The sequence below is a fragment of the Helianthus annuus genome, chromosome 15 (assembly GCF_002127325.2).
Source record: "Helianthus annuus cultivar XRQ/B chromosome 15, HanXRQr2.0-SUNRISE, whole genome shotgun sequence".
Taxonomy (NCBI): domain Eukaryota; kingdom Viridiplantae; phylum Streptophyta; class Magnoliopsida; order Asterales; family Asteraceae; genus Helianthus; species Helianthus annuus.
The window spans coordinates 52,263,958-52,284,364 of record NC_035447.2 but is presented as its reverse complement, the minus strand read 5'-3'; the positions used below and the strand labels follow the sequence as shown (position 1 = coordinate 52,284,364).

Sequence of the window (20,407 nt, the reverse complement as noted above, 5' to 3'; positions counted from 1 at the left end):
CCACATCAGTTGCTAATTGACCCATTTGGGTTGTTAGTGATTGGATGCTTTTATCACGAACCTCATCTTTTTGCATTCGCACTTCATCGAGTTGGTTCCGTTTCTGCATCTCCATTTACAGGCTCTTTAGCATCTCCATCACCTCGTTTCCACCCGAAAGCCCCCCTTGTTCTTGACCCGTTTGGTATTGCTTTTGATAACCTTGGTTATTTCCGCCTCGGTACCCACCTTGGTTATTGTAAGATGGCCGTGAACCAAAATTACCTTGGCTACCTTGAAAATTTGGGTTCGCTTGATTTGAAGGGTTCCCATATCTAAAGTTCGGATGGTTCCTCAATCCGGGGTGGTAGGTATTAGAATTCATGTTGTTGTAGTTCCTACCACCTCCTCCTTGACATTGACCTTGAACCGCATGGACTTCCTCGTATTGCCCTTCCAACATCCCTTGGCAATTTTCAGCCGCATGACCTATTTCATTACACAAAGCACAAACATTATATATTTGGTTAGTGGTTTGAACATTACCATCATCTATGGCGTGCACTTGCGGTCGGGTGGTGGTCGGTCGGGCTCTTCTCGAGGCTTGAGCTTTTCTCTTTGATGTAGTTGCCATGCTTTCCAAGAACTCCCAATCTTCATTCTCATAGTTTGTTCCAAAAGTCCCACCGGTGATAGACATCAAATCGTGTGCGTCTTCGGCACTCAACCCCTCATGAAAGACATTCATTAACTCCCACAATTCGATTCCATGGTGAGGGCAATTCTTTATCATCATATTGAATCGTTCGAACGCTTCATGGAACATCTCACCATGTTGTTGTTGGAAGCTCCTCAACCCCTTTCTAGCATCATTAGTCTTTTGGGCGGTATAGAATTCGTCTAAGAAAGTTTGTTGCATTTCCCCCCAAGTGTAAATAGATGCCGAAGGCAAAGTGTAGAACCACTTCTTTGCCTTATCCTCCAAAGAAAACTGAAATAAGACCAACTTGACTTCATCGGCCGAAAAACCTTGACTCCCAAAAGTGTTGCAAATTGAGTCATAGGCCTCTAGATGGAAATACGGCTCCTCCGTTGCTAACCCTTTGTACTTCGGTAAACTTTGCAACGAGTTAGTTCTTACTTCAAAAGTTCTCCCTTGGTTGTTGTGAGGGATAACCACCGGTGAAGGGTTTTGAGTAATGATTGGCCTGAAATGTGCCTCTATTCCCCTTGCTTGTTCCCTAAGATGCCTTCTTGGAACACCCAATCGACCCCTTGGACGAATAGGACCCATTGGTCTTGGTATAGGCCCTTGTGGTGCAATTGGTTGTTGGGGCATCGGTGGGTATTGAATCGGCCTTTGAAATTGTGGTTGTACATGTTGTGGCCGAACTTGTTGCAATGGAATAGGTTGTTGTATTGGTGGCCCTTGTGGTCTTGGCCGAATGTGTTGTGGTATAATTTGTTGTTGTGGCATTCCACCAACACTTGCCATCCCTTGAGATTGACTTTGCAAATACCCAAACTCCCCTTGATCACCATAACCTCCATAACCGTACCCATCATCTTCATAACCCTCATAATCTTCAAATCCCTCATCATAACCATCTCCTTGAATTCCCGAGGTCTGCCCAAATGGGATGGTCGAATACTGAAAGCCCGACTGTTGTTGTTGTGGTCTAAAAGATGAAGTAGTATGCACGATAGTTGAATTGGGTGCAATTGTGAAGGTGGATGATGATTGACCCGTAGTTGGGGGAAAGAAGTGAGATAATGGTGGGATTGTGGTGGATGGATCGTAAGTGATGGTAGGCTCAGTTTGAGTGGTGATTGGTTGGGTGACATTGGATGGTGTAAATTCAGCAGTGGTATTAGGTAATGTAGTGTTTGGTGATGGTTGGGTGGAAATAGGTATAAAGGATGAGGATGATTGACTGGTTGTAGGTGGAATTTGAGAATCAGCCATTATGTTTCTCGGTGTAATGGGTGAAGTGGGTGAACCAATGATTTTGTTTTCTCGCACTAAAACTCGGTTTTGTCGTAGCGTTCTTTCAATTTCCGGATCAAACGATAGCGGTGATGACCTGTGAGAGCCTCTAGTATGCATACACCTGAAATACCTGCACACTAAACACAACCAGCGTAAACCCGAAAATAACAAACAAAACTATTAAACTAACACACGTTGCGCACTACTCCCCGGCAACGGCGCCAAAATTTGACGTGATGTCGTGGGTCACGCAAATTTAATCCCCAAACAACTGTAGTTAGTGGTAGTAGGGTATCGAACTCAGGGAGTATGTGGAAGATGTGTCGATTGTATAGCTTTGTACTTAAACTAATAATTAGACTAAATTGCAGAAAAATTAAAATTCAAGAGTTTGGATTGTTGTTTTAGAAAACTAAATTAAAAACTAATTCAAATCAAGATTGGTTGTAAAACAAATAGGAGAGAACAATGATCACCTTAGGTTTCAGTTTCTTTAAACAATTGTGTGTAATTCCAACTAGAAAGAGTTACATAGCATAACTCGTGTATATGTGATTGAAGTGATAAAAGGGAACAAAGTACTCGGATTAGATAAACGCGAGGTTGTTTCCCGATGACCTATTAATCAATAACCAACCCTAACCCTTCCCGTGATATCTCGATTGCCAACGGCACCAAGAACGCACGATTAAGACTAGAAATTGCAATATTGATTAACAAACTACAAACAATCAAACATACACCATGACATTCAAGCAACGCAAGATATCATTCTAGAAATGCAGAAATTAAACACACAAAAGTTCAAGAAACATTCACCTAAGATGATCACCGAAGAGTTTAGCCGGACATGGCTCGGTGGATCATCATCAACATCAAACTATTGTTCATACGAATCAAGAAAACAAACTGAATGATAGAAATTGTTCACAAACCAAGCCACAAGCCAAAAATCGCCCCTATGCTGTCCTAGAACCGTCCAATGATGAGAAGATATCAAAAGACACTCAAAAACCAACTTAAAAACGGCAGCTACACATTTTGCTCGCAGGCTCCACCGTAAATTACGGCTCCACCGTAATTTACGGTGGACGTTGTTCTTTTACGGCACAAATGAACTGTGTTACGGTGAAGAAAAATGCAAAATCCAGGTCTACCGTAAATTACGGTAGGACCGTAATTTACGGTGGTCAGCTGCCTTGTCTTCTTTGTTGTTTCTTTTGTTCCACGCTCGACCCGTTCTTCACCAAAGCCTCCAAAGCTGCGTTTGATCCATCTTTTAGCTCCTAAATCGCACCTGAAACATAAGCATCGTAGTTATCTAATTCAAGATAATTACACGATTAAATGGAGGATTATTTCATCTTTTAACATGCTTAAGGGTTGTCCAAAGGACCACCCGTCAGGCCCCTCTTTTGAAGGCGACGTTACCCTCAACCCAGTAGTTTGAGTCAGCAAGGATACAATCCTAAAGGGTTGGATTATTGGAAGATAATGAATTAAGTTATTAATGCAAATTGTGGTAGGCCCCGCTTTTGGCGGTGACGTTACCCTCGGCTAAGTAGTCTGAGTCAGCAGGGATACAGTCCTAAATAGCCGGGTTATAGTATTAATAGTAGTTAACTTATGAGGGGGTCAAAGAGTTTGGATCCCCGCCATCCAATACCTATGGGCATTGAAGGAGATCCTACTAAATTTGACCCAGGTCCCTTGCAGGACCTCTAAACGCTGAACAAGGGCAAGACCCTTACCAAACCGTTCCCTTAACCCCCGACCAGGTAGCCAACATACCTCCATATAGACCGTGGAGATATGAATGGTGAAAATCTTTTATTTTATATAGACAGTAAAATAATGCCAAGACACCACGGACAAGCGATAAGGAAAGATCACCTTCAACATAAGCAACTAGTTATTAAAGTCATTAATACAAAACCAAATAAAAAGTGCAAAAGATTAAAAATAAAAAGTATTATACTAAACACTTGTCTTCACCAAGTGATGTAAGAGACTTAGGCAAACATGGCCTTGATTGTCAAGAACTCTTATGATCAATCTTGGATCCCGAGACGACTCGTACACTCTACGATGGACAATGGATGATGGTGGTGGATGATGGTGTTATGGTGGTGGTGGGTGGTGGATGAAGTGTGAGAGAGGTGGTGTGCCAAGGGATGAGTTGGAATGAAACCAAGCACTCCTATTTATAGGATGAACAGAAGGCTGGGCACGGCCCCGTGTCCGCTGGACACGCCCCCGTGCCCGTCTGACACTCTCTCTCTTCATTAATTGTAATTCGCAATTACAATTAATGCGCCTGCTGTACTTTCGCCACGCCCCCGTGCTCATTGGACACGGCCCCGTGGTGGGCAATAGAAGCTTCTACAGGTTTGTCTTTTCTGCTGCTTCTTGGGCACGGCCCCGTGCTGGCTGAGCACGGGGCGTGTTCAGGCTTCTGTTTTCTCTTCTTTGCTTGGGAGGATGCCGTTGAGGGTTCGGGCAGTCTACTTTTGTTCCTTTTCTTGTATTTATGTTAGAATTAGCTGTCTTTTTGCTTCTTTTGTGAATTTGAGCTCATTTAATCCTGAAAATACAAAAGGAAGACAAAAACACTCTTTTTCCAACATTAGTACTTAAAAAGGGTTAGTTTTATGCCTCATTTGATGTAATTTATATGTTGCATTTTACACACATCAATACGTAGATCAAAGTGGACCTTAGTCTGCCCCCGATGGGCTAGGTCACGCAAGACCATATATAACATCACACATAAAAGGGGAAACTAGGATTTTAGGTCATCCATGTGACCGATAGACCATTCTAACTGATAAATAAGTTGGATGATTCTTAAATACACTTCTAAGTTAAAAGTTTTCAAATTCTTAGGGTTTTAGTTTACTATGTAAATTGTCGTTCAAAAAGATACGTAGATGAGTAAAATGAGAAAATCATCCCTGAGGTTTTTTCATATTTGTTTATTCAATCCAAAATGACTTTTTTGTGCATTTTAGTCCTTCAGTTTCCATTGTATTGTCATTTCCATCTAAATCACTAACTCAATTTATTGTTATGTTAAGGTGAATGGCATTTTTGCCCTTTTGGATGAAACAAGCAAATATGAAACCTTAGGGACGATTTTGTCATTTTACTCTTACATGTTTGTTTTATATTTTTATTACTTGTTTCTTATTTATATAGGTTAATGTTTATTATTTTAATAACTTCTTTAATATATATATATATATAGGGGACCGCTAAAATGAGAACCACCTTTAGTTGTAAGAACCGTGAGAACTACACCGTACGGGGCGAGGTGGACCAAAATTTTTTTTCATAAACGTAGATGCGTGTATTATAAACACATTTGTAAAAAAAATTCAAAAAAAATGTCGTGTGTGTAGTTTTGAGCACCACAAGTTTGTATTTACGGGTACCGTAAATCATACCGGAAAATTTACGGTACCCGTAAACACAAACTTGTGGTGCTCAAAACTACATACACGACATTTTTTTTTACAAATGTATTTATAATACACGCATCTACGTTTATGAAAAAAATTTGGTCCACCTCGCCACGGATCACAAAGTTCTCACGGTTCTTACAACTCGAGGTGGTTCTTATTTTAGCGCAATTCTATATATATATATATATATATATATATATATATACTTTCTATAAAAGGAGAAATCTAAGTGACATAAGAAAAGCTGAAACATGTCCAACAAGGCTTTTCTTATGTCACTATTACATCATAATGCCTAATATATAAATCACTTTAATTTGATTTCAGACCATTGTCTTGTGTATTCAAATGGTCTGGCCCACATTCCAAAGGGCAAACCACTGCCCTTCTATAAGAAAGTAACAGATGCTTCCTTTGGCAAATGTATATCTAGCAGCAGATGTTTTGATATTGCGGGTAATTTGAAATTCAAAATGCATGGGGATATGTAATTTTCAATTAATGCATGTCACTCACTCACTTCTGTCAATTATCTTCTTATATATTCGTGTTCTTACTTTTGTATTTTCAAACCACATTTCTTATGTATCTCTCCCTCAAATCCCTTCTTCTCAATACTCGGCATTTGTTCATAAAGGATAACGGAAAACTGAAGCTCTCTCTGTCCCACTTTCAGAAAAAAAATTTGGGATACGTGGTTTGCCTTCATCATGGTAATGTGATATATATGATTAAAGTTTTGTTACCTGAGTTATGACTAAAAATTTTGGGGATATGTGGTTTGTTTTTCTTTTTGATTTTTACTAAAGTTTTGTTATTTGAGTTATGACTAAATGATGATTGTGAATGATCTGCTGCAGATGATGATGATGATGATGATGATGATGATGATTGTAATACGGTTGTTCCAGTTTCATTGTTTCAACATCGTTTAAAGTATGTGTTTTTTGCTACTCCAGTTTTGAAATTTTGAATTCTTAATTTTGAAGTGATATACTCTAATTCTCGCTTTATATTTCAGTCTAATCACAGTTGTTTGAAATTCATACAATCTGTTGCGGGTTATTATAGGTTTGTATTAAAAGAAGCATAAAGTTAAATTAAACACAAAGAAAGATTATTAATAATGTACATTTAAATGATGATTATATATATGATTTTGGGCAGATGATGATGATGATGTAGAACCCGCAGTAGTTCCTACTAAACGCAAGAAAGGATCTGCTACTGCTCTAAGATAAGATTTTATCTTACTAGAGTAATGGTCTTTCCTGACTTTTTTGTATTAAAAGAAGCATAAAGTTTGGTTTAAAGCTGGTCTTTATGAACAAAGTTAAGGATTACGTATATGAGGACAGGGCTACTCTTCAACAGCTGAAGAAATGTTTTCATGTACTGCATCTTGATCTGTTCACGAGAGATCAGGTTTCTAGAAACCTGATGTTGATGCATTGAGTACTTCCGTGGAATTAATGGCGATTGTTGAAGATATACATTGATGGAGTTTAAAGCTAAAAGCACTAAATTTTAAGCTAAAAGCACTAAATTTTTGCTGTTACGTTCGTAAATTTCTTGGTGGTGGTGTTAGATTTTAAAGTTTCGTTGTAATTTTAAGCTGAATAAGTATAGATTGTGTAATTTTTAATATCATCTGATTATTGCAGATTGGTACTTTTGATGTAGAAGTGAAATTGTTTCTGAGTTTAATTAGATTATGTTGATATTGTATCAATTTCTGTTAGTGTATAGAGAACATCTGCTCTAAATCATCATCTGTTGATCTAACGGCTGTTTGACTTGCTACTGTTGTCAGTTGCCAACATCTGTTGTTGCCAACATCTGTTTGACTTGCTACTGTTGGAAACAGGAGAGGCTTTAACAGATGTTCGCAATATCTTTGTATTCCAAATGAATAGATTTTTTATCTGAGTTATGACTAAATGATGATTGCTGATGTGTCAATTTTTTATCTGAGATTTTTTATCTGAGTTAAAATACATATAATTTCAAACTACTGCTCTATATTTAAATGTCAAAGGTCTGGCCCACATTCAAGAGTGCAAACTACTGCCCATAGCCAAGAAAGTATAACTTAGCAGATGTTTCCTTTGGCAAACATGTACCATGGCAGTGGTTTTGAAATTGCCGGTAATTTCAAATTCAAAATGCCTCGGGATATGTACTTTGCAATTAATGCACGTCACTCAATCACTTATGCCTTATGGTAAAGGCGTCTTATAGGTAAATGAATAGGTTAATTGTAATTATAATAATGTGTTTAATTTTATATTTTTCCCATGTAAATGCATTAAAAACCTAACGAGTGTCGTATCATATTCTTTAGTCATAACCGCCTTCATTGGGTATATAAATTCATTGGGCAGTGGTTTTGATCATTACCGTTTTCATCCATCTACTCAATCATCTTCAAAAGTTTGTTGACGAGATTTTCACAAGGCTCTCTACAGAATGGAAAATTTTGGGTTTCAAGTGATTGTTGACGAGATTTTCACAAGGCTCTCTGCAGAAGATATTGGCTGTTTCAAATGTCTTTCGAAGAATTTTTATAGCGAATTGTCAAGTCATGCATTTCAGATGATGCATGCTCTCTGAAGTGGAGATTCAGTACAAAAGAAACTACTATCCTTTAAAGACACGTCAATTGTCATTGACGACGTAGTTGCTGGTACTTTGGATGTTGTTAGAAGCAAAACCTTAAGTTTTCCTAACAATGTCCACCCTAGCAACTTACGTATTCTATCGTCATTTAATGGTTTGTTGTTAGTTTGCAATGAAGGGATTTGCTGTCAGTTGATTCTTTGGAATCCAACTACCAGGCGCTATAAGGTTTTGTGTGATGACTGCTTCAATTACAATCATCATCGAAACTCTGATACTGGTGGAATTTATTTTGATCAGTTCAATGATCTGAAAGTGCTGAACATCAGATGTTACCGTAATGTAACTACTGCTCGTGTTTACTCACGACGTTATGAGTCATGGAGAACAATAAATTTCGGTAGCGTAAACAATTATGGTTCAAGTGGTTATTCATGGTCTACAGGAGTTTATGCTGATAAAACCATATATTTTATGGTTTCAAATTATTGGTATCCAGTAGGTGATAGGAACGTCGTTGCTTTTGATGTTCTGAGTGAGACTTTCAGAATGCTTCATTTTCCCGAGAGTATTGTAGTCAATCCTTGCGAAGGGCATTTTTTGACCATCGCAAAGAGGCTGCATTTGATTGTTATTGGAAAGTCTGCTGAGCTAACTGCTGATTTGCTCAGATATGAAGAAGAAGTAGGCTGGATGAAAGTGTTTGTTTTCAATAATCCTCGTGTAGTTGATTATGTAGATAAGCGCCAAAGGACTAATATAATTGAAGACAACAAGTGGCTGATAACAAGCATCTAGGGGGATAGGATTGAAGTTGATCTGAGCAACGAAATTCTGAAATACCTCCAACATGTTGACAACTACAATGGTCCGAAAGGAGCTTTACTTATTGAGACTACTGTTTCACCAATTGATTATGAATTAGGATCCTGTATTTTATTGAATGCTATTTGCTATTTTGACAATTGTATTTTTTATATAATTATTTGTGTTGAAATTATTAATCATGTTTGTTATTTAAATTAAGTAAATGAATATTGATGTTTGAGAGTGTAAAAGCTTGTAATATTGGCAAAGGTCTGTTTAAATGATCAAAGCTCTGTTATTGCGAACAGATGTTTCAAAATAAAATAGTGGTTGATACATATGTTGACTTGGGTCAACAGATGGATGAACTTTGTATGCTATTTGACACTTGTAGTTTTTGTATAATTAGTTGTGTTAAAATTATTAACCATGTTTGTTATTTAAATTAAGTAAATAAATATTTAGGTTTGAGAGTGTAAAAGCTTGTAATATTGGCAAAGGTATGTTTAAATGATCAAAGCTCTGTTATTGGGAACAGATGTTTGAAAATAAAACAGTGGTTGATACATCTATTGACTTTGGTCAACAGATGGATGAAAACAGATGTTTGGAATTACTGTTGAGAAAACTGTGGTTGAAACCGCTGTTTCGTTAAAATGGTGGTTTAAAACCACTGTTGGGTTAAAATAGTGTTTTGTGGAGGTTGAAGGGGATTGAAATGACTGATGGGTTAAAATATTGTTTTTTGGAGAAGGAAGATTCTTGAATCACTGTTTAAATAATGACTGTTGTTAAAGCTCAGTGTTTTAATCTACTGATAGTTATAGTCAGCTACTGGTTTCATTTTCAGCACTGTAATATTGGCAAAGGTATGTTTAAATGATCAAAGCTCTGTTATTGGGAACAGATGTTTGAAAATAAAACAGTGGTGGGTACATCTGTTGAGAAAACTGTGGTTGAAACCGCTGTTTGGTTAAAATGGTGGTTTAAAACCAGTGTTGTGTTAAAATAGTGTTTTGTGGAGGTTGAAGGGGATTGAAATGACTGATGGGTTAAAATATTTTTTTTTGGAGAAGGAACATGCTTGAACCACTGTTTATATAATGACTGTTGTTAAAGGTCAGTGTTTTAATTCACTGATAGTCTATCCACTTATTGTTATAGTCAGTTACTGTTTTCATTTTCAGCACTGTAAACTACTGATATTGATTCATCATTGGTTTCCTAACAACTGTCATCCATTATTCATCAGAGGTTCTCACGTGGACAGTACTTAGCCGTCAGATCTTTTGTAACCGCTGCCACGTCAGAATTCACTTTTTCCACCTATAAAACCCTGATCAAAACCCCAAACAAGGTTTTGACTGTCGAGTCTAATTTAAAATTCCTTTCAAAAACAGTTTTCATCAAATTCTCTCAAATCACTCATCTTCTTCCTTCGTTCTTAACTACCTTTGATTTATCATGGATCTGCCATTCAAAATCCGTCATAACTACGTGTGTACACTTGCAAAAACAAGTAAAAACACAGGTTTTCATTCCGTGATTGATGCACTTTCATCTTCAAAGTACAAAACTTTGTTGACCTGCAATGAAACCATCTACGTGGATACCCAATGAGAGTTCTGGAAAAATGCAAAGCTTCAAACTAAGGACAAAAAGACCTTAGCTATTACTTCATCAATAAGGGGAATTCCAGTGGTCATCACACCTCAAACCATTTCAAAGGTTTTTGAAATCAATGATCTTACAGGTAATAGCTCTTTCCCAAAAAACAGAGTACCAAACTGATTTCACTGAGAGAGGGTATGAAGAAGAAATGAAAAAGGATACTTTAGAAAAGGGCAGTTTTCCTCCTGCTCCGAGGTTTTTATTCTATACCCTCCTGACGTGTGTGTCAAATAAAACAACAGCTTTTAATGAAATACCATTGAAAATTCAATACCTGGGCTATGCTATCATGGCTGAACAAAATTTTAACTACTCTTAGGAAATTTTCAATGATATGGTTAAGAATGTTAATAAAAATCATTTTTATTGTTTCCAAGGTTTTTAAGTTTTTATCTTCAAAAGAAATTTTCAACGGATAATGCACATGTGCTTATCTAAGGAAATCCTATTCAAATAAACAGTCTAACTTCTGAAACATTCACAGGGCTGTCAAAACCTTCAAAAACCCAAACAGAGGTACCTGAGCAGAATTTAGCAGCAGCAACTGCTCCTCAGGCCCCTGTTGTTGAGCCCACTGCTCCTGGTGATCACAGAAGCACAACCCCATCTGTGAAACCCACACCAAAAATCACCAAAAAGACCAAAAAGAAAACTATCCAAAAGCCCCCCAAACCCACCAAAACGGTGACTCTGGAAGACGAGATCCTAGAGGTAACACCTGTGACAACACAAAAGTCACCTGAAACCACTACTGCTACTTCCTCACAGCAGATGGAAGAAAGATCTCAACCTGAGCCTAAAACTCCTCCTGCATCCTCTCAAAAGGATTAGTTTGTATCAACAGGGACACCACAATCAATGATACCTCTGTTGGATTCACTTGATATAGCTCAGCTAAAAATAAGTTCTTCCCAATCACCTGTCAATGAGAATATACCACAACAAGTGACTGAGTCTGGTGTCTCTATCTCCGTTAACCTACTAACAGCTAAGGAGGCTACACTACAGGAATTAAAAGTAATTCCTGTTAGTAGTTCAAGTGGAGCAACTACTACTGGTGTTGAACCCACTGGTTTACACATGGACAGTAGTTTCATTAGTGAGACTCCCTTGAAGGCAATTTCTTCTTTGGGAATCATAGTGTCCACTGGTGTGTTTCCATTATACGCTGGTGATCTTAAAATGGTAAGCTCTGCTGAAGAAAGAAGTCCCCAGTACCGAGAACAAGGGGCATCAGTGGATGATTTTTGGGAAACTTTTCTTAAGTCAACCACTGATACAACCACCACTGGTGGGAAATCAGATGATCCCATTAACTTGGGTGATGGTTTAAAGTACAAAGAATTGACGGAGAGGGTTGATAAACTTGACACATCTGTTGCAGAAATCAAAACTATGTTGCAACAGTTGTTACAAGCTCAAAAGGCTACACCCACTGCTGCACCATCCGCAACATCTGATCCATCCACTGCTGAGCTAAGGCATCTGTTTCAACCTCTGTTTCACAAACAAAGACAATATGCAGATCAACAGCATGAAGTTCAACTTCAAATGGTCAGAAATGTCATGAAAGCTAGGTACAAAGATACTCAAGCAGATATCAAAGCCATTAAAGCTCATCTGCTTCAAACTACTGGCACTGCTCCTACTTCAATCATCTATATTGAAAATCCTGATGATGTCAAAAAGTGGGAGAAAACTAAAGGGAAGAAGGGAAAAGAAGATGGTTTATACATGCCACCAGATCGAATGTCCAAACTTGTGGTAGAAATCCGAAGGCCAGATGGTCCCAAAAAGGTTGATGAGACTCAAAATGCATTTGCTGCATTAAAGGCAAACATGAAAGGGTCTAAAAGGTTTGAGGAGGAGAAGAAAGTTTTGATGGAAAAAGAAGAGCAGTGTACTTCTAAACCTAAAAGAAGACAGCCTACCAGAAAAATAAGTCAACGCAAAACCACACCTTCCAAAACCACCAAACAAACTCCTCAAATTCCCAAAAGTTCCTCTCATCAAACCCCCAAACCAACAAATGTTAAAACTCATGTTGTATCAACAGTTGTTGGTACTTCAGTTGTTTCAACAGATGTTATCTCAACAACTGCCATCACTACTACATCAACCCACACTCAATCCACTGTCATACTAAAAACAATATCACCACCACAAAAACCAGCTGCCAAAAAGCAGAAAACAACAGTTGACACATCAACTGTTGTAGTGACCACAGTGGTTGAAAACCAGTTGTTTCAACAGCTGTTAATCAGATACCAACTACTTAAATCTCTGCCACTGAACCCATAAATACACCACCAACTTCTCCAAAGCACAAAAGGAGAAAGATAACAAACATTGTACTGGAAGATGACACTTCCCCAACTCTAACATCTACACAACCACTGTCCCTTGTCACCATTCCAAACCCTGTTCCATTATCTTCAGTTCAACTCTTCAATCAAAACACTGCCATTGACCCCGCAGGAGTACAATATCATCTAGATCTTCCAGCAGTTAGGGAGGAAATCAAATCCTTCTACTCTGAAGATGATCCTGAAAAGAGGAAACTCCCATCTGTTCAAGGTTATCCTTTGCCAAGAAATATAGAAGAATATCTCAAAATAAAGGCCCAACAAGCAGAGGATATATCTAAAAGAGATACAGAGGGAAAGTCTGACAAAGAGATTCAAAGAAATTATCAATACCTGCTCAGCAAAGTTAGAACTTTAGAGCAGTTCTCAAAACTCTTTTATCAGAAATTATCAGAAAAAGATGATGAAAGCATGAAAAATTACTATCTTGAATACATAATAGCTTACAAGAAGTACAGGGCAGAAAAGTATCAATACAAAGAATGGAACATCAGTGAACTGCAAGAGGAGACAGCCAGAATTCAAAAGATGATTCAAGACAAGGTAAAGCAAACTCCTCCGATTTGGGCCAATTACAAGAAAAATGTACCAGAAAGGACCTTGAAACTGAAAAGAATGAAAGAAGAGCTGATAACTGCTGATTTTGGGTCAAGGAACCAGGTTACAAGGTGGAGAGAAGAAAAGGTGTTTGCTACCTACAAAAAGTTGGAAGAGTTAAGGAAGAGAGATCCCACTGCTCCTATAAAGCCTGATTATCCGGAAGCAGTGGTTCCAGTCAAACAACAAAAATTGCCAATCAGGAGACCTAGTCAAACAACAAAAATTGCCAATCAGGAGACCCACTGCTCCACATGCTAGCATCCTTTATCAAAGAAGGAAAGAAAAGCAGATGGATGAATTAACAAAAGAAGACAAGGCTCAAGAAGATTACATCATCAAAATGGTTTTTCAGACATTTACGGAAGAAAAACAAGACTCAGCACAATCTAAACTATAAGTTTTTATACTCTAAACTTTAAGTATTTACTGACTGACTTATTTATTTATTTTATTTATAAGTCTATATAAATATAACTATAATCATCGTTTATATTTGTTATGCATGGTTTTCTAAGAAACCACCCGTGTTTGCACAATCTAAACTTTAAGTTTGTTAGACATCTTTTAGACATCTTTTATTAACTTTGTTAAATATCTTTTATATTTACTTATAGTTGTCTTTTAGCTATAATAAATAACACGTTTTGGTACAATATCTATACATATATCTATATGTTCTTTCAATATGTGTTATGCATGGTTTTCTAAGAAACGACCCGTGTTTGCACACGGGTCTTACCGCTAGTATATATATAATAAAGTAAACCTATAAGGGACATTTGTCAATCATTAGAACTATTTACTTTTTGTTTTCCCGCCTCTCTTTCATACTTATCTATATCCTACTAATTTTAAATATTTATTTTTTATAATTCATTTCGTTTTGTGTTGCACTAATCACACGGGATATTATTGAAAAACTAGGATTATTCTTATCCATATTTTCAATTTAAAAACACTTTAAGTTTAAAGATGTTGATAAGAGTCTTGATTCACGACATAAGGTAAAGTTGCTAACTAGTTTGTTGAATAAATAAATTAACATCCAATAATAATTATTATTGAGCATCAATTTTAATTTTTAGTCACAAGATTTGCATATTTTCAAATTTTATCCATCGTTTTAGTTTAAAAAAAAGTTCGTCATGTTTATTTTAGTTTTGAAACGAATAATATGTTACTTTACTTCTATAAATTTTTAAAGATATATAAAAATAAGCTATTAACTTCACATAAAATTATCTTCAAATGATATAAATAAAATATTAATATATTCGATTTTTCATTATTCTCCACCGGCTTTCTCAGTTCCTCTCATTCTCACTTATTTACAAGACATATATTATTCCTACATATTTTTTGTGTCATTTTCGCTAAGAAACTTCTAAATGATGATGCATCTCTTTATTTATCCGTATTGAATTAGTTAAGATATTAGTTGGTATATAATATATCCATATAGTAAATACAAATAGATCGTTTTGTCATATAGTAGAATCAATAAAAGTTGTTTGGTATAACGGGTCATTTATCAATATTAATTTAAATGATTATTACTATATAGTTATATTAATTTCAATGATTATTACTATATAATTGTATATTTTCTTTTTTCGTTTATCAATTATTTATTCAATATTTCTTTTTTTAATTATTTCTTTTTTTTTCTACTTGCTAATGTAACTATTTAATTTAATATTTGATTGATTTAACATTGTGCAACACACACGTTTCTAATCTATTAATAAATAAAAAAACAAAGTAAAATGTTATATCTTATCTAATACACAAGTTTCTAACATAATAATAAATAAATAAACAAAGTAAATTGTTATAAAAATTATATAGTACATCAATTTTTTTTCAAAAACATATATTTCTATTATTTATTTAATATTTCTTTTTTTGGTTATTTCTTTTGTTTTTTTTGCTTACTAATATAATATTTAATATTTGATTGATTCAACTATGTGTAACACACAAGTTTCTAATCTATTAGTAAATAAATAAAAATGTTATTATCTATGTAATACCCAAGTTTCCAACATAATAAAAAAACAAAGCAAAATGTTATAAAAAAAGTATATAGTACATCAAAGTTCAATTTTTCAAAAACATATATTGACGATTGTGTGTGTTAACTAATTATATTAAGCAGTGTAATACATGTGATTGTTCAATCTGTGCAATACACGGGTTTTTAAAGATGAAACTTTTTATTACTTAGTATATAAAAGTACTAGGTTATAACCCCGTGTATTTCACGGGGTTGAATAAATAAATTTTATATACTAAATAATAAAACAATATATATTTAAAAACCTCATTTACTGTACGGGTTGAATAAATATATTTTTATATATTAAATAATAAAAACTTATATCTGTAAGACCATATTGTACGGGTTGAATAAATGTAATTTTATATACCAAATAAAAAAGTTATATCTTTAAAATCATGGATATTACATGAGTTGAATAAATGTAATATTATTTACCAAATAATAAAATAATACATCTTTAAAAAACCTCATTTACTACACGGGTTGAATAAATGTAATTTTATATACCAAATAATACAAAAAATTTATCTTTAAAAATATGTGCATTACACGGTTTGAATAAATGTAATTTTCTGTACTAAATAATAAAAAATATATATCCGTAAAAAAACCCCGTGTATTGTACGAATTGAATAAATCTAATTTTATATATCAAATAATAAAAAGTTATATTTTAAAAGATCTCATGTATTACATGGGTCGAGTAAATGTAATTTTGTATAGTGAAAATAAAAATATTTAATATATTAATATAAAGTTTGTTTTTCGTGATAAAAATAGATTATTCTATTGTTGCAAAATTTGTTAACGAAGTCTCACTAAATTTAACATTTTATTTAAAACTCCGTAAGTGTATAAATGATAAATAATATTAGTTAATTTTATTTTAAGTTTCGTAAAATCTATTTGATACCAAACTAAAAAAAATACGTTCAAATATAATTAATTCAAATAAATAATATTATAAATGAGATGGAGATTAAACTAAATAATAATTATCCATAAGATATTAAACTAATAACATTTAGTAGGAGAGTTATTATAATATAAGATATTAAATTAAATAATATTTAGTAAAAGGGTTATCTATAATTAAATAGAAGAGATTAAACTAAAATAATAATTATCTATAAGAGAAGACCAAATATGATGATTGACAAGTATCCTAAAGTGGTTTTTTTTATTATATAGTATAGATATATATTCAGCCCGTGTGATACACGGAGTTCTAACCTACTATATATATATATATATATATATATATATATATATATATATATATATATATATATATATATATATATATATATATATATATATATATATATATATATATATATGTGTGTGTGTGTGTGTGTGTGTGTGTGTGTGTGTTACACTATAGATATGTTGCTTAAAAAGTTGTATTATTTATCAAAATCAATTGAAATACCCATTAAAATTTTGTATCACTCAACCTGACCGGACCTAAAAATATTATCAAATAACAATAGATAAATGACATCTAAAAATTTCAACTTCTGGGTCCGCTACTAGTGATATCTGCATGGACATCTTTACACAACTCGATCTAGGCCGAAAAATATTATTACATAGCGCTACATAAATAACACCTAAGAATTTCTACTCCTGGTTCACCAATAGTGATATCTACATTGACATCTTTAACGTCATTGTTTTTAGTCATGTATAAGAAACAAACTATGAATGAAGAGTTAAATCTAATCTTACTTAAAACTATGATACTTAAGATCCATGCAGATCACTACCGGTGAACCAGGAGTAAAAATTCTTAGGTGTCGTTTGTGTAGCGCTATGTAATGATATTTTTCGTCCTAGATCGAGTTGAGTAAAAATTTCATTGGTATTTAAGTGTATTTTGATAAATAATATAACTTTTTTTATTAAAATATATTTAGTGATTGTTGGTTTTTCAGTGGAGGATTTTGATAAATAATATAACTTTTTTTATTAAAATGTATTTAGTGATAATTGGTGTTTCAGTGTATTATGATAAATAATATAACTTTTTTTATTAAAATATATTTTAGGAATCATATATATATATATATATATATATATGTATATATGTAGGGCGTGTCACACCCCCAAAATCCCACACGCGGAGTACCACCGCTTGGAGGCGTGACGTGACCAGGATCAAGCCATCAATCATATCAAACATAGCATTTAAGTGTATAAGTAGAAAATGTAATTCATCGTGACATGACTGATGTTCATAACCAAACATTGTTTAAATAGCGGAAGCATAATAATGAAAACCCAAAGTAAGTTATAAGTTCAAATATCGTTTACGATCCGTATCCCACAACGACCTGCTCCTCCCTGTGCAAGCTTCATAATGTACCTAAGGTCCTGCAAGGCATGCAGCAGAGAGTCAACAACTAGTTGAGCGAGTTCACAGAAAGTAAGTTCAGTAATAGTAATTGTATGAGTCGTATTATGTTCGTTCATTGTTCATGTATAGTATTGGTTTCCATCGCGGGCCCCTTTCGGCATCTATGCGAAGATTTGGGTTAATACTCCCAAATATCCTAGACTATGTATATTTGTATCGCGGCCACCCTGGCATTACTTGCGAAGATTTAGTCTCTATAGTTCGCAGCCTCCCCGAAGCATGTGTGCGAAGATCAATCAATTATCGCAGCCAACCCTTGGCGTGTGTGCGAAGATCAGTCATACTATCGCAGCCAACCCTTGGCGTGTGTGCGAAGATCAGTTCAAGTAAGTATACTAGTCTAGCCGTATCATATCATTTACCATCCTCACCCTGAGGACCATATCCTTAGGTTCATTTAACTAAGTACGCACGAAATAATCATCCAAACCCATTCCCACCCTGGGAACCCCATGCCTTGGCTGTGTGAACTCACCTTGGTTTGCTCGGCAGATACACAAAAAGGTTCCTTGAACTAAAGTGGTCAATCTCGTCCTAACAGGGTTACCACACAAGTCAGGTTTTGACTTCAAGTAATGCACGTTGGTTTCACAATATAAACATGTGAAGATCATGGTAAACACGTATTGCACATAAACAGTCAAAGCATAACATTCACCACTTGCGCGTCTCGGATGGTTGGGCCATCAAGCTTGTGCGAGCCCAACCATCTTGTGCGATTCAATGTCCAAGCCCAACAAATCCCCGGCCCAACATACAAGCAATCAGCTTAACATATACGGCCCAAATAACACATTAACAAACATCTTGTGCGATCATCTCTAATACCCAGCCCATGTCTATGGCCCAACAGTTAAGAAGTTCACATAAGGATCTCAGCCCAAACAAACAAAGCAGAATTAACTAGTGCGGCCCAGTTAAACTTGTGCGACCCGGTTAACCTTGTGCGATCAAGTCCAGCCCAATAACCATCCGGCCCAGACAAAATAAACCGGCCTTGTGCGAGTGGGCCTTGGGCTTGCTCGGTCAAATAACAAAACAATAATTACCTAACATAGTTACGGCCCAACAATTGACTAAGATCTACGTGTGCGATCCATTGGATTTGTGCGACTGAGTTGGGTTGTGCGATCAGGTTTGGGCTTGTGCAACTGAAGAATTGGGCTGTCCGGCCCAACAGTTTGTGCATTGGTGATTTGAGACCCCTTGTGCGACTAGACTCCTTGTGCGAGTGGCTAGTCTTGTGCGCTCAGGAGGTCTTGTGCGACCAGTTCAATCATTCCAATAATCAAGCAATTCAGTTACAATTAATTTATCAGTTTCCATATATTTATCTTTTATCAATCAACAAGTTTCCAACTTTCCGTTTAACATGTAATCGATCAAACAAGCGTTTTTCTAAGTAATTCCTTATGAACCCTAATAATCACACTCATGAACAACATATCAAAACCTTGAATATATTCGACCTTAACAAACATGAAGCCGATTTATGAACATTGGTTCTCGAAACAGCAAGGTGAAATCCGATTTGCAAGAACATCAACAACAATCAAACATCATTAATCCACAAGCAAGGCATAGCAACATCAAATCGGTTCTAGCTTAATATTTCATGTACAATCCTAATCGATTTAGTCTAGCATGGAATCATATCATCAATCTACAAGGAAAAACAATAACAACATACTAACCGATTAGAATCAAGCAGAGAGAGAGATCCAACTGAAAGACAAGATCTTCGACTGCCAAGGGAATGCTTGCCGTCGGTTTCGTGAGGGAGAAAGAGTGCTAGGGTTTTGTGTGTGTTGTGATATTTTGCAACAAGTGAGAAACAACCTCCTAAGGTTGTGTGTATACACGTATAATGAAGTGGGCCAAACCCAATTTGGGCTGCCCTAGGTTCAGGTGAAAGGAGTGTAACCCGATTGGGCTTGTGCGATCGGGTGAGTCTTGTACGCTTCGTTCATGTTGTACGGTTTGAGTTCATGTAACATATATATACATACACATAACATATCATGTATACATTCATTAAAACACATATCACATAATCATTCACTTAGTCAATCAAGTTCATATAGTCGTGTCATGCTCATAACCGTTACACAAAGATAGGTTCAGAATTTCGAGTTGTCACATTATCCCCAACTAAAAAGAAATTTCGTCCTGAAATTTGGTATGCACTCACTGAGGAAGCTAGGTAAGCTGTATTGTTCACTGGTTTTCCTGGGGTGTCACATCCTCCCCCCGTTGATCAATTCCGCAGTAGTAGCTTCAGCCTCAGTAGTGGTTGCATTGGTTCCGAATAACTAGGGGTACTTTTCTGTCATCCTGTCTTCGCGTTCCCAGGTGTACTCTAGGCCACGTTTGGAGTTCCAACGAACTCGGACAAGAGGGATTCTCTTGTGTTTGAGGACCTTCACATCC

General features: G+C 35.7%; 1 non-coding gene across 1 annotated transcript; it reads left to right on the top strand.

Annotated features, from left to right (window-relative positions):
- The first annotated feature begins 743 nt into the window (after positions 1–743).
- Positions 744–849, top strand: LOC118487771. The gene has a single exon (XR_004882714.1). It is a non-coding gene; the product is annotated as a small nucleolar RNA R71 (small nucleolar RNA).
- Positions 850–20,407: the final 19,558 nt, after the last annotated feature.